The sequence below is a fragment of the Stomoxys calcitrans genome, chromosome 3 (genome assembly GCF_963082655.1).
Source record: "Stomoxys calcitrans chromosome 3, idStoCalc2.1, whole genome shotgun sequence".
Lineage (NCBI taxonomy): Eukaryota > Metazoa > Arthropoda > Insecta > Diptera > Muscidae > Stomoxys > Stomoxys calcitrans.
Window position 1 is genome coordinate 190269142 of NC_081554.1, and position 12101 is coordinate 190281242.

The window sequence follows — 12101 nt, forward strand, 5'->3', positions numbered from 1 at the left end:
GTCCATGCTACTGCTGCTGCTGCAAGCGAAATATGTGTGTCAGAGGCAACCCAGGAGAATTGCTTAGACTCCTTTATGGCCAAAAGCAGCACTTTTAAGCCATTGTTGTAAATTTTAGACAAATTGAAAGTGATAATAAACTTGACAATATATGGAAAGTGTGTGCTGGGGTTTTTAGACTCCTGGAGGACTTGTGTGGTTATGGAGTATGACAACTGACATAAATGAGCTGGAAAGGATATTTGATATGGGGGAATTAAGGAAACCCACAATGAGGAATGACATATAAAATAGAAAGGAACTGTTTTTTTAAATAGTACGAATGATGATTGAAGACAGTGTTAAGAGTAATCTGTGGACTTGAGTTGTTGTATGGTGATATGATTGGATAATTTGTTAAATTTAAATGGAAGTTTCTTCGACTATGATGATGGAGTTTCTAGGCCCAAATTTTGTGGGGCAATAGAAGGCAATAGTGAGGTATCTAGGTTGCGAAAAGTACTCTCTGATGATTTCAATACTCCTAGCGCCTTAAGAAGAGTGGACTGTGCGATTGAGGTCAGCAATAGTAATATCAAACTACGCGCAGAAGCTGCTTCTGCAGATGATCTCATTACTGACATTGCCAAGAGGATAAGAAAGTGTTTGGTGTTACACATCTGCCAGGAGGAATCCTTCCGACATTATTGCAAGAATCTTTTGGCGTTACCCTGCCCTTGCTTAAATGGATTTTCGAAGCAAGCCTTCATAAAATGTTCATAGGGCTCTTATAAAAATCATAGTCCTGCCATAATTATACCCTCCACCATAGGATTGGGGGTTTGCTTATTTCATCATTCCGTTTGTAACACCTCGAAATATGCGTCTAAGACCCCGAATAAAGTATATATCTAGCCATGTCCGTCCGTCCGTCTATCGAAAGCACACAAATTTTTGAAGGAGTAAAGCTAGGCCTTGAAATTTTGCACAAATCCTTCATACTAGCGTAGGTCAAGTTGGATTATAAATGGGCGAAATCGGTTCATGTTCTTGATATAGCGTTCATATAAACCAATCTTGCACGTGGTGTTTTGGTATCACTTCCGACAACTGTGCCAGGTATGGTCAAAATCGGTTGATAAGTTGGTAAAGCTGCCATATAAACATACCTTGGGTCTTGATTTCTTGAACTTCTAGAGGGCGAAATTCTTATCCGATTTGACCGAAATTTTGCATAAAGGTATAACTCCCAATAACTGTGCTAAGTATGGTCTAAATCAGTCCATAACCTGATATAGCCGCCATATAAACCGATCTCCCGATTAGCCTTCTTGAACATCTAGAGGGCCTAATTCCTATTCGATTTGGCTGAAATTGTGCACGACGTATTTCGTTATGACTTCCAACGACTGTGCTAAGTACGGTTCAAATCGGTTCATAAACTGATATAGCTGTCATATAAACCGAACTTGGGTCTTGACTTCTTGAACTACTAGAGGGCGAAATTCTCATCCGGTTTGGCCGAAATTTTGCATGAAATGTTTCGTTATGACTTCCAACAACTGTGTTAAGTATGATCTAAATCAGCCCATATCCTGATATAGCCGCTATATTAATCGATCTCTCGAATAGACTTCTTGGCCTTCTAGAGGTCGCAATTGTTATCCAATATGGTTGAAATTTTGGATATATCGTTTTGACTTCCAACAACTGTTCAAAGTACGGTCTAATTCGGTATATAACCTGAAATAACTGCCATATAAACCCATCTCCCAGTTTGACTTTTTTAGCCTCTGGATGGCGCATTTATTACTCGATTTGCCTGAAATTTTAGGCGGTATTTTCCTGCGACTAGTTTTTATACCCTCCACCATAGGATAGGGATATACTAATTTCGTCATTTTGTTTGTAACTCCTCGAAATATTCGTCTAAGACCCCATAAAGTATATATATTCTTGATCTTCATGACTTTTTTTGTCGAACTAAACATGTCCGTCCGTCCGTCTGTCTGTCGAAAGCACGCAAACTTTCGAAGGAGTAAAGCTAGCCGCTTGAAATTTTGCACAAATACTTCTTATTAGTGTAGGTCGGTTGAGATTGTAAATGGGCTATATCGGTCCACGTTTTGATATAGCTGCCATATAAACCGATCTGGGGTCTTGACTTCTTGAGCCACTATAAGGCGCAATTATTATCCGATTGGGATGAAATTTTGCACGACGTATTTTGTTCTGATATCCAACAACTGTGCCAAGTATAGTTTAAATCGGTTTATAACCTGATATAGCTCCCATATAAACCGATCTTGGGTCTTGACTTCTTGAGCCTCTAGAGTGCGCAATTCTTATCCGATTGGAATGAAATTTTGCACGACGTATTTTGTTCTGATATCCAACAACTGTGCCAAGTATGGTTTAAATCGGTCTATAACCTGATATAGCTGCCATATAAACCGATGTGGGGTTTTGTCTTTTTGAGCCTCTAGAGTGCGCAATTCTTATCCGATTGGAATGAAATTTTGCACTACGTGTTTTGTTATGATATCCAACAACTGTGCCAAGTATGGTTAAAATCGGTCCATAACCTTATATAGCTGTCATATAAACCGATCTTGGGTCTTGACTTCTTGAGCTCTAGAGGGCGCAATTCTTACCCAATTTGAATGAATTTTAACGCGTAGTATTTTGTTATGATATCCAACAACTGTGCCAAATATGGTTCAAATCGGTTCATAACCTGATTTAGCTGCCATATAAACCGATCTGGGATCTTGACTTCTTGAGCCTCAATAGGTCGCAATTATTATCCGATTTGCCTGAAATTTTGTACGACGTATTCTCTCATGTCCATTAACATAACAGTGTTTATTATGGTCTGAATCGGTCTATAGCCCGATACAGCTCCCATATAAATCGATCTCTCTATTTTACTTCTTGAGCCCACAAAGAGCGCAATTCTTATTCGAATTGGCTGACATTTTACACAGGTCTCCAACATAAATATAATTTAATTGTGGTCCAAACCGGATCATATCTTAATATCGCTCTTATAGCAATCTTTTCTTATATCCTTTTTTTTGCCTAATAAGAGATGCCGGGAAAAGAACTCGACAAATGCGATCCATGGTGGAGGGTATATAAGATTCGGCCCGGCAGAACTTAGCACGCTTTTACTTGTTCTAATTGAAAAAGTCATTCAAAGAACTTGACAAAAGCGATCCATGATGGAGGGTATAAAAGATTTGGCCCGGCCGAACTTAGCACGCTTTTAATTGTTTTGTCATAATCATGTCATAGTCATACCATGTCATGTCGTAATCATGCCATAGTTATATCATAATCATAGTCATGCAATATCATAGTCGTGTCAAATTCATGTCATAGTCACGTCCCGTTTCTACTAAAGTCGTGTCGCTCTGCGGCGTTTGGATTTGGCAAATAAACGGAGGTGCATGTCATTGTTATGTCAGAGTCATATTGTAGTTATGTCAGTTCCATGTCATAGTCATGTGGTGTCAAAGTCATATCATAACCATGTAATGCTAGTGTCACGTCAAAGGAATAGTCTTCATTACATTATAAGTCAGGTAAGCTCTAGCCTTCGGTATATAGGAGTATTCCTACATACACAGGACATGAAGAAAGACCAGAACGCGAAATTGCCAAAGAACATTCCATTAAGGAACAAGGGGGAAACTTCTCCCCAGAGTGGTGTCGCAATGCGCCACAACGTTCGGACTCGGCTATAAGAAGGAGGCTCCTTATCGTTGAGCTTAAAACTTGAATCGGGCAGCTCGCATTGATAATGGCGAAATTTGTCACTTGTCAGATTGCTATTTGTCCCTAGGTTAGGTTAGGGTTAAGTGGCATTCTGCCATTAGACTCACTTAGACGATTTCGTTCATTGTGATACCTCAGGAACAGAAGAAGAAAGATGCCTTCTAGTTCCTACCGTTGAACCATTCAGCTCGCTTTAAAAAGCCCAAAAACTTGCGAATGTTCACATCCGCTATATCAGACAGTTTCTCAATGAAATGAGAACCTAAAGTGGAACTCCTCCTGACTGCTAGTGAGGGACACACACACAGAGAAGGTGTTCTATAATAGTCTCATCTTCTTCGATGTCCTCACAGCTTCTGCAAAAGTCGTTGCTGGCAACCTTCAGTCTGTCAGCATGTTTTCCGATTAGACAGTGACCTGCCATGACAAACACAATGACTTATATGTCAGTTCTAGCCAGTGACAGCAAAGCAGTAGACCTCTTAAAGTCTAGATTAGGCCACATAGTTTTGGAATGCTCACAGCCTTTCTTTGTGACCATCTATCATTCGTTGTCCTTTGGGTCTGGATCTGAAAACTTAGCTTAGCTAAAACTGTCGTTAGAGGCATGCCCGCAGTTTCCCTGGAATGTATATGGTAGTTCCTAGTCTTGCAAGTTTGTCCGCTTTACAAATCCCAGGGATATCTCCGTGTCCCGGCACCCAGAACAGGTGAATTTTGAACTGTTCAGCCATCTTGTTGAGAGATCTGTGACAGTCGATGGAGGTTTTTGTGTTCAGAAATACGTTTTCCAGGGATTTAATGGCTGTCTGAGAAGATATTTATGCCAGTTGTCGTCAAGAGATTATATCTTAGCCATTCCACCACTTCCTTAATTGCAAGAATCTCCGTTTGATACACACTACAGTGGTCGGATTATCTTTTCGATATGACCAGTTTTAGATCTTTAGAGTACACCCCAAAGCCCACCTGGTCGTCTAGTTTGGAAACATCCGTATGGAACATGTTTACATGTTTAAGTTTTTTTTTTGTCAATTTGGCTCGTTTTTTTTTTTTTTTTTGAAAAAATCTAACTGGTTCGATTTCATTTATATTAATAAAAATGTGCTTTTTGTAATATGAAGGTATAAGATGAAAAGAGAATGATGTGCTAATTTGAATCTGAGGGGGTTTTGATGTGAGTAAGGCAGGTAAGTGTGAGTGAGTTTTTTTTTTGTGGGGTCATGTATAGAAAGAAGGGACACCTTCATGACCACGGTAGGGCAGGGCGGCTGGAGGGCAACATCTTCCTCCCACTTAGGCGAACCTGGGGTTTTTTGTTTGAAGCTGATAACGTTGCTAAGTTACATTTTTTTTTTATTGATACGGGCCTCGGGCGGAAATAGCGGGTTGGGACCTTCCCAGAGAGACCGGTTCGAGCTGGCCGAAGCATAGCTAATTTCCTGCTGCGTAAGGCACACGTAACAAACAATAACATTCAAGAGGCAGTAAAGTTTATGTCTCAGCAATATGATGAGATTTTGAAGGGTGTAGCTGAGAATGGAAAGAAATTAAGAGAAATTGAGAAAGAGAATTCAATGTTAAGAAAAGAAGTTGATAGTTTGAAAACATCTGTTAAATTATTGAACGATGTACGCGTGAAAAATGACTGTATTGTGAGAGGATTAAATGCTGTGGAGAATGCGTCAGCTGTTGAGTGTGTTCTTGAATTTACTAAGAGTGTCGCACCTGATATTAAGGCAGAAAATATTGAAGAAGCATACTTTGTTGGTGGCATGCAAAATGGGGACAACCGAAAGAAAACAGCTGTTGTTAAATTCTCAGACAGGGCAAGCAAAAACAAATTAATGGCGGTTAAACCTAAGTTAAAAGAGAATGAATCAACGAAATCTGTCTTTGTCAATGATTTTCTCAGTAAAGAGACATTGGAGTTATTTAATTATGCAAAATCAATTAAAGAAGTTGGATATCAATTTGTTTTTGTGAAAAATGGAAGGGTCATGTATAAAAGAAGTGCAATTTCCAGACCTCAAGTGATTCGTTCAGAGCAAGAAGTTGATGAAATTATTTTAAATGCAACAACAAATAAGCGTTACTCTCATAGTACCCGTATGCAGAAAAAGATAATACCAGTCGAAGACGATGATGGGCCTAGTGCAGATGAAGATGATCAAATATATGCATCTCCAAATAATAAATAAACTCTAAAGGATTTATTTTTGTATGTCTATTTGCTTTCCTACTATAAAATTATGTATGAAAATCATTATTTTAAAATTTTTTCCAATTTTAATACACATCTTTTGAATTTGAATTATGCTTTTTTAAATATTATAAGTGTAAATATTAGAAGCATCTCGTCTATTGCAAAGTTCAATAAGTTTAAAAATTTAATTTCTGGTTTTGCGAAAGTTCCAGATGTAATTGCAGTGCAGGAGACATGGTTGTTGGAAGGTTTAGCTCATATGTATTCAATACCTGGTTTTACAAATGTTCACTGCTGTAGATCTGATGGGTATGGGGGTACGTCGTTATATATTAGTAATAAGTTAAAATATTCAGTTGAACGTTGTCAAAGTTTGAACTTTTTGGACTTTATTGAAATAACCTTTGATAGTGTGAGAATCGATAAAAAGCCTTTAAAAATTGTATCATTCTATCGTTCCCAAAAGTGTCCGGTACACGACTTTTTGACAGCATTTGAAGATATCTTGGATAGAATCGGTAGTAAGTCCGTTGTACTGTTTGGGGATACGAATATTGATCAGCTGAGATGTGGCCATTGTGAGGATTTTAAGCAACTATGTTTTAATTATGATGTGCATAGCTTTCACGAGTTGATAACTAGACCAAGTTCAGATGCTTCAATTGATTACGTACTAGGTAATATTTTTGGCAATATTTGCATCGATTCTGTTGAGTGCAATATTACTGACCATAACTTAATCTGTTGTAAAATTGAAATGGAGCATACTCAGGTTAAGTATGTTGAGAAAGTTAAAAAGGTGTGTGATGTTCTGAAAGTAAAGAGGTACTTAGAAGAGTATCCTGTATCTGACATAAGATTGGAGGATAGTAGTGACTATGCGGCGGAGTTTTTAGATAGATTGTCAAATGCCATCTCATTTGGAACAACGGAAATAAGATTTAACAAACTTTTGAGGTTTGAGATTACACCTTGGGTTAACACGAATCTCCAACGTCTAATTCTTTATAAGGAGAAGCTACTTTTGAAAAGAAGAAGATCTAAAAAGGAGAAATATCACATTTTATTAAAAAGGGTAAGTAGAATTATACGGATAGCATTGAGACGGTCGCGGCGTGATTACTATCATGATAACTTGGTCAAATTAAATGGCGATTCACAGAAAACTTGGAATTTTATAAACACAGTATTGGGACGCAAGAGAAAGCCAGACATTGATATAATTTCCTGTAGGGGAAGTAAAGTTCAGGACCCCCGAGATAAAGCTGGGATTTTGAATGACTATTTTGGGAGTTCAGTAAGAGAAATTAGAAGTCAGATTGTAACTTATCCAATGGATTCATGTAATGACTTATGTACTTTATGTCAAACTCAGAATAGATTTGTTCTTGACTTAGTGAATGAATTGGAAGTAAGGGGGATAGTGTTGGGCTTAAAATATAACGTCTCTCCAGGGTATGATAATATAGACGCTCGGACATTGATTGAAATTAAGGATTATGTAATACCAACGTTAGTAAAGATATTTAATAAAATGCTGCAAACAGCTAGATATCCTGATAGCCTTAAGATTAGCAAAGTTGTACCTATTCCAAAGATTAGGAATGCATCATCTGTAGAACATTTTCGTCCAATCTCTCTATTGTCTGTAATAGACAAAGTTTTTGAGAAAGTTCTTCATCAGCGATTGTCTCAATACTTTGATGATAATAAGTTTATCTATAAATACCAATTTGGTTTCAAGCAAGGATGTGGGACAGAAGAGGCAGTTCTAAACGTTATGAATTATATATATGGTGCTTTGGATCAAGGTTATAATGGAGTTGCAGGATTGTTTTTGGATTTCTCCAAGGCTTTTGATGTAGTAGATCACGAAATATTGTTAAAGAAATTGCAATATTACGGTGTTTGTGGAAAAGAACTTGCTCTTTTTAAGAGCTATTTGACCAACAGGATGCGATATGTAGTTGTTTCTGGAGAGGAAAGTAATATGGCTAGAGTTGAATGTGGTGTGCCTCAAGGAAGTTGTTTAGGACCTCTACTATTCGTGATATACCTGAATGATATAGTTAATTTGAATTTAGCTGGTAGAGTTTATATGTTTGCGGATGATATTTGTATTTTGTATCCTTATAGGCAGGCACTACCGTTAAAAATTGCAATTGAACATGACTTATCGCTGCTTGTTGAATTTGTTCGCATTAATAAGTTATGTTTTAATGTGTCTAAAACAAAATTGGTTAGATTTAGACCACATTCGTATCATAACGACAATTCTTTCAGCATTCTTTTTGATGGGAACGAGGTCAGTGAGGTTAATAATGTGAGGTATCTGGGTGTTAACCTTCAAAACAGTCTCACGTGGGATGCGCAGATAAATTGTGTCAAGAATAAAATTGCTCCTGCTATTGGAATATTATATAAGATGAGGTACGTCCTTGACACTAAGACTAAATCATTGATATATCAATCACTTGTTCAAAGTCATATCAATTACTTGACAGCTTTATATGGATCAAAAAATTCAAATGTATTAAAAACGTTACAACGCATGCAAAACAAGGCTTTAAAGGCAACTTTTAACTTACCGCTAGCTTACCCAACAATAAATCTGTACAGTGATATTTGTAAAACAGTACTTCCGGTGCATGCTTTGTACCAATATCAGACATTAATCTACGTGTATAAGTCTTTGAATAATATTGGCTATCGCACTATACAGTTTTCGCAAAATCTTACAGTTATTAATACTAGGAACCGAGATAATTTGAAAGTAGTACGATGCAGGTTGGAAACCACAAAGCAGAGAATTAACTATATGGGAAGTTATATGTATAATAACTTACCAAGTACTATAAAAAACTCAGGCTCATTGCCGATATTCAAGAGAAACTTGAAAGCATATTTGCAATCTAAACTACAGATGCTTCTAAGCTAATGTATCTTATTGTAAAATTATTTATTTATTAGTATTTAATTTAATCCTTTAAATTATTACACATTTGTGAATATTTTGTGAATAGTTATTATTCTGCCAGCATGTCTCAACTATGCCTTTATGGCGCTGAGACAACATTATAATTGTTATAGATTATCACAGTTTAAAAGAAATAACAATAAAAAAAAAAAAAAAAAAAAAAAAAGTCTATGAAACTTCTATTACCAGGGATATAGTATTTAGTTCCAATCGGTTCTATCAGGAATAGTGATACAGTAATATACCCTTAGTCATTCCACCACTTCCTTAAGTGCAAGGAACTCCGCTTGATACACACTGCAGTGGATCTTTAGAGTACACCCCAAAGCCCACTTGGTCATCTAGTTTGCAACCATCTGTATAGAATTCTATGTAACTTCTATTACCAGGGATATCTACTTTGTATCAAAAAGCGGCTCAGGTAGAGTGTAATCCACACTGCCTGGAACATCGGAGATTGGATCAAGGATAACACAATATCCGCAGTCACCACATGGCCAAAGAGAAAGCTCCCTTAACCTCACGGCAGTGGTCGCAGCACACAATGCCACAATGTCCAGAGGCATTAGATGTAGTATGAAATTCAGAGCATCAAATTGTGTCGTCCTCAGTGCGGCTCCTTTGGATCCGTTTGAGTATTGAGCAGTAGGTAGACTATTGAAGCGCCGTCCACCAGACCACAACACCATATAGCATTATAGGTCTCACAACTGCAGTATATATCCAATGCATGACGCGCGTTTTAAACCCCCAACTTTTGCAAAAGGCTCTCTTGCAGGTGCATAGGGCAAGTGTTGACTTTCATGCCCTTTCCAAAATGTTGCATTTGAGGTTCAATTTTCTGTCCAGCAAAACACTCGGATATTTTGCGCTTTCTGTAAGTGGAACATTCTCTCCACCCAAGGAGACAAGTTCCACTGTAGACAACTTGTATCTCCTGCTGAAAAGAACTACTTCTGTCTTGCACGAATTTATACCTAGACCTCTTTCGGTAACCCATTTTGCTGTTGCACGTAGATCATCCTGAAATTTATCTCATAGAGTGCCGGGAAACTTCATCAGCATACGCGAACACTTGTACATCTTTTTCTTTCAGAGACAATAATATATTGCTAATGGCTATATTCCCGAGTAGAGGAGACAGTACACCTACTTGAGGTGTTCCTCTGCTAACCCATCTTTTTAGATCCACAGATTCCAAGCTTGCCGTAATGCTTCTTTTAGTAAGCAATCAATAAACTTTCTTACGGTAGAGTTGATGGCTAGAAACTCCAGCTCCTTCATGATTTACGTCGGTTTTACATTATTGAAAGCACCTTCAATGTCAAGAAATGCTACCATCACATATTCCTTAACAGCGAGAGAACGCCTTATGTAGGGTTGAAGGGTTGTTTCAGTGGATTTGCCTTAACTATATGCGATCTCCAGTGATCTTTGCCCTAAGATAGGGTTCTATCAACCCCTCAAGAGTCTTCAGCATAAAGCAGGACAGACAAATAGGACGAAAATCTTTCGCCTTCGTGTGGTAAGGTTTTCCTGCTTTCATGTCTCTCCATCAAACAGGTATATATGACATGTTGATACAATCAAAGTATATCTCCCTGAGCCAAGGAACCAGTCTATCAGACAAAGCTTGTAATTCAACCGGTGATACATCATCAGAAACTGGCGACTTAAAGGAGGTAAAACTTCTTATCGCCCAAGTGATTTTCGACTCAGACACAATTTCCCTAATAAACTCCGACGAATGAATACCAGTGACAACCTCTTCTGGCGTCACGTTGGACAATTTCCAAGGAAATGTGCATCAACGAGTAGTTCTAGTGTTGCCTCACTAGACATTGTTCATACATTCGCTGACTTCTAAATATACCCCACCGTAATAGGTCTCGAGGACAAAATCTTACTTAGCCTAGAAGCCTCAGATGTATCCTCCACGAAGTTGCAGAATTCTACCCAGGATTTGTTTTGAGGCTTCCTCAGCTCGCGCTTATATTTTCTTAGCTCAGCCTTATAGATGTCCCAATCGTGGGGTGCTCTTGTGGCTTTCGCTCTGTTGAAGAGTTTCTGCAGTTATTCCTTAGACAAACCAGCTCTGGGGCACAACATGGTGGTTGCTGTGTTGCTGTTTGCCCCTAAGCTTGGCACAAGGCATGCTGGCACAAGCGAGTCATTCAGGGCCTTGGTGATCCGCTTGACCATTATTTTTATATTCTGCGCAGTTGCCACTTCCTTTTCTGGTCTAGAAAGGATAGACGTGCAGAATTTTTTCCGAAGTTTATCCCAATCCGCCTGTCTTCTGTTTAACCGAGGGACCACTCCTGCAGTATTTCCTCCAAGGCTGAAACTAATATATGATGATGATCGACGATGATTAGAGAAAATGACGATGATCAGAGAAGATGACGATGATCAGAGAAGATGACGATGATCAGAGAAGATGACGATGATCAGAGAAGCTGTGTTCATCCAACACTTTCCAGTCTCTTATCTTTCGGCTTAGATCTTCTGATACAAATGTAACATCTACTACCTCCTGCCTGTTCCTGGTAATAAGGGTTGATTTATCCCCTTTAGTACAAATCGCCAGATTGCAACATAAAATATATTCGATAGGCAGTCCACCCCTTTCGGGGGCATCCAAACTTCCCCATATCTGGTGATGTGCATTAGCATCACTTCCCACAATAAGGCTCTTCTTCCTTACAGACGCGGCTTCAACCAGCAACTTAAGGTTTGAAGGCGGCATCTCTAAATCGTGTGCCATATATGGGGAAGCCAGACAGTAATGAGACTTTTTTACTACAAGGCTGGCTACTACTGAATCTTCAGTGCATAGCGACGGAAGAAGAAAAACATTTACATTAATACTCGTAAGAATACAGGCTCTGTGTTTTCCATTCGCAGTACCCTTGAGTAGTTTAAATCCCGGATTTCTAAGTCCACAAACCATTCCTTCACACACCCATGGTTCCTGGATAAGAACCACATCAAATCCCCCTGCAATCAGGAGGACCTTCAGTGTCTCCGAAGCGGCTTTACAATGGTAGAAATTTATCTGTAGAAACCGGACCATAGTCAGGATTCAGAACTTTCACCACTGTTGTGTTAGCCTCGTCCCCTGAATTCGCTTGTAGTTCATCCTCACAATATTCGTTA

General features: G+C 38.5%; 1 protein-coding gene across 1 annotated transcript in view; it reads left to right on the top strand.

Moving 5' to 3' along the window:
- LOC106085077 (uncharacterized) overlaps positions 1-12101 on the top strand; it is a 53172-nt gene that overhangs the window by 30409 nt on the left and 10662 nt on the right. The window lies entirely within an intron of this gene.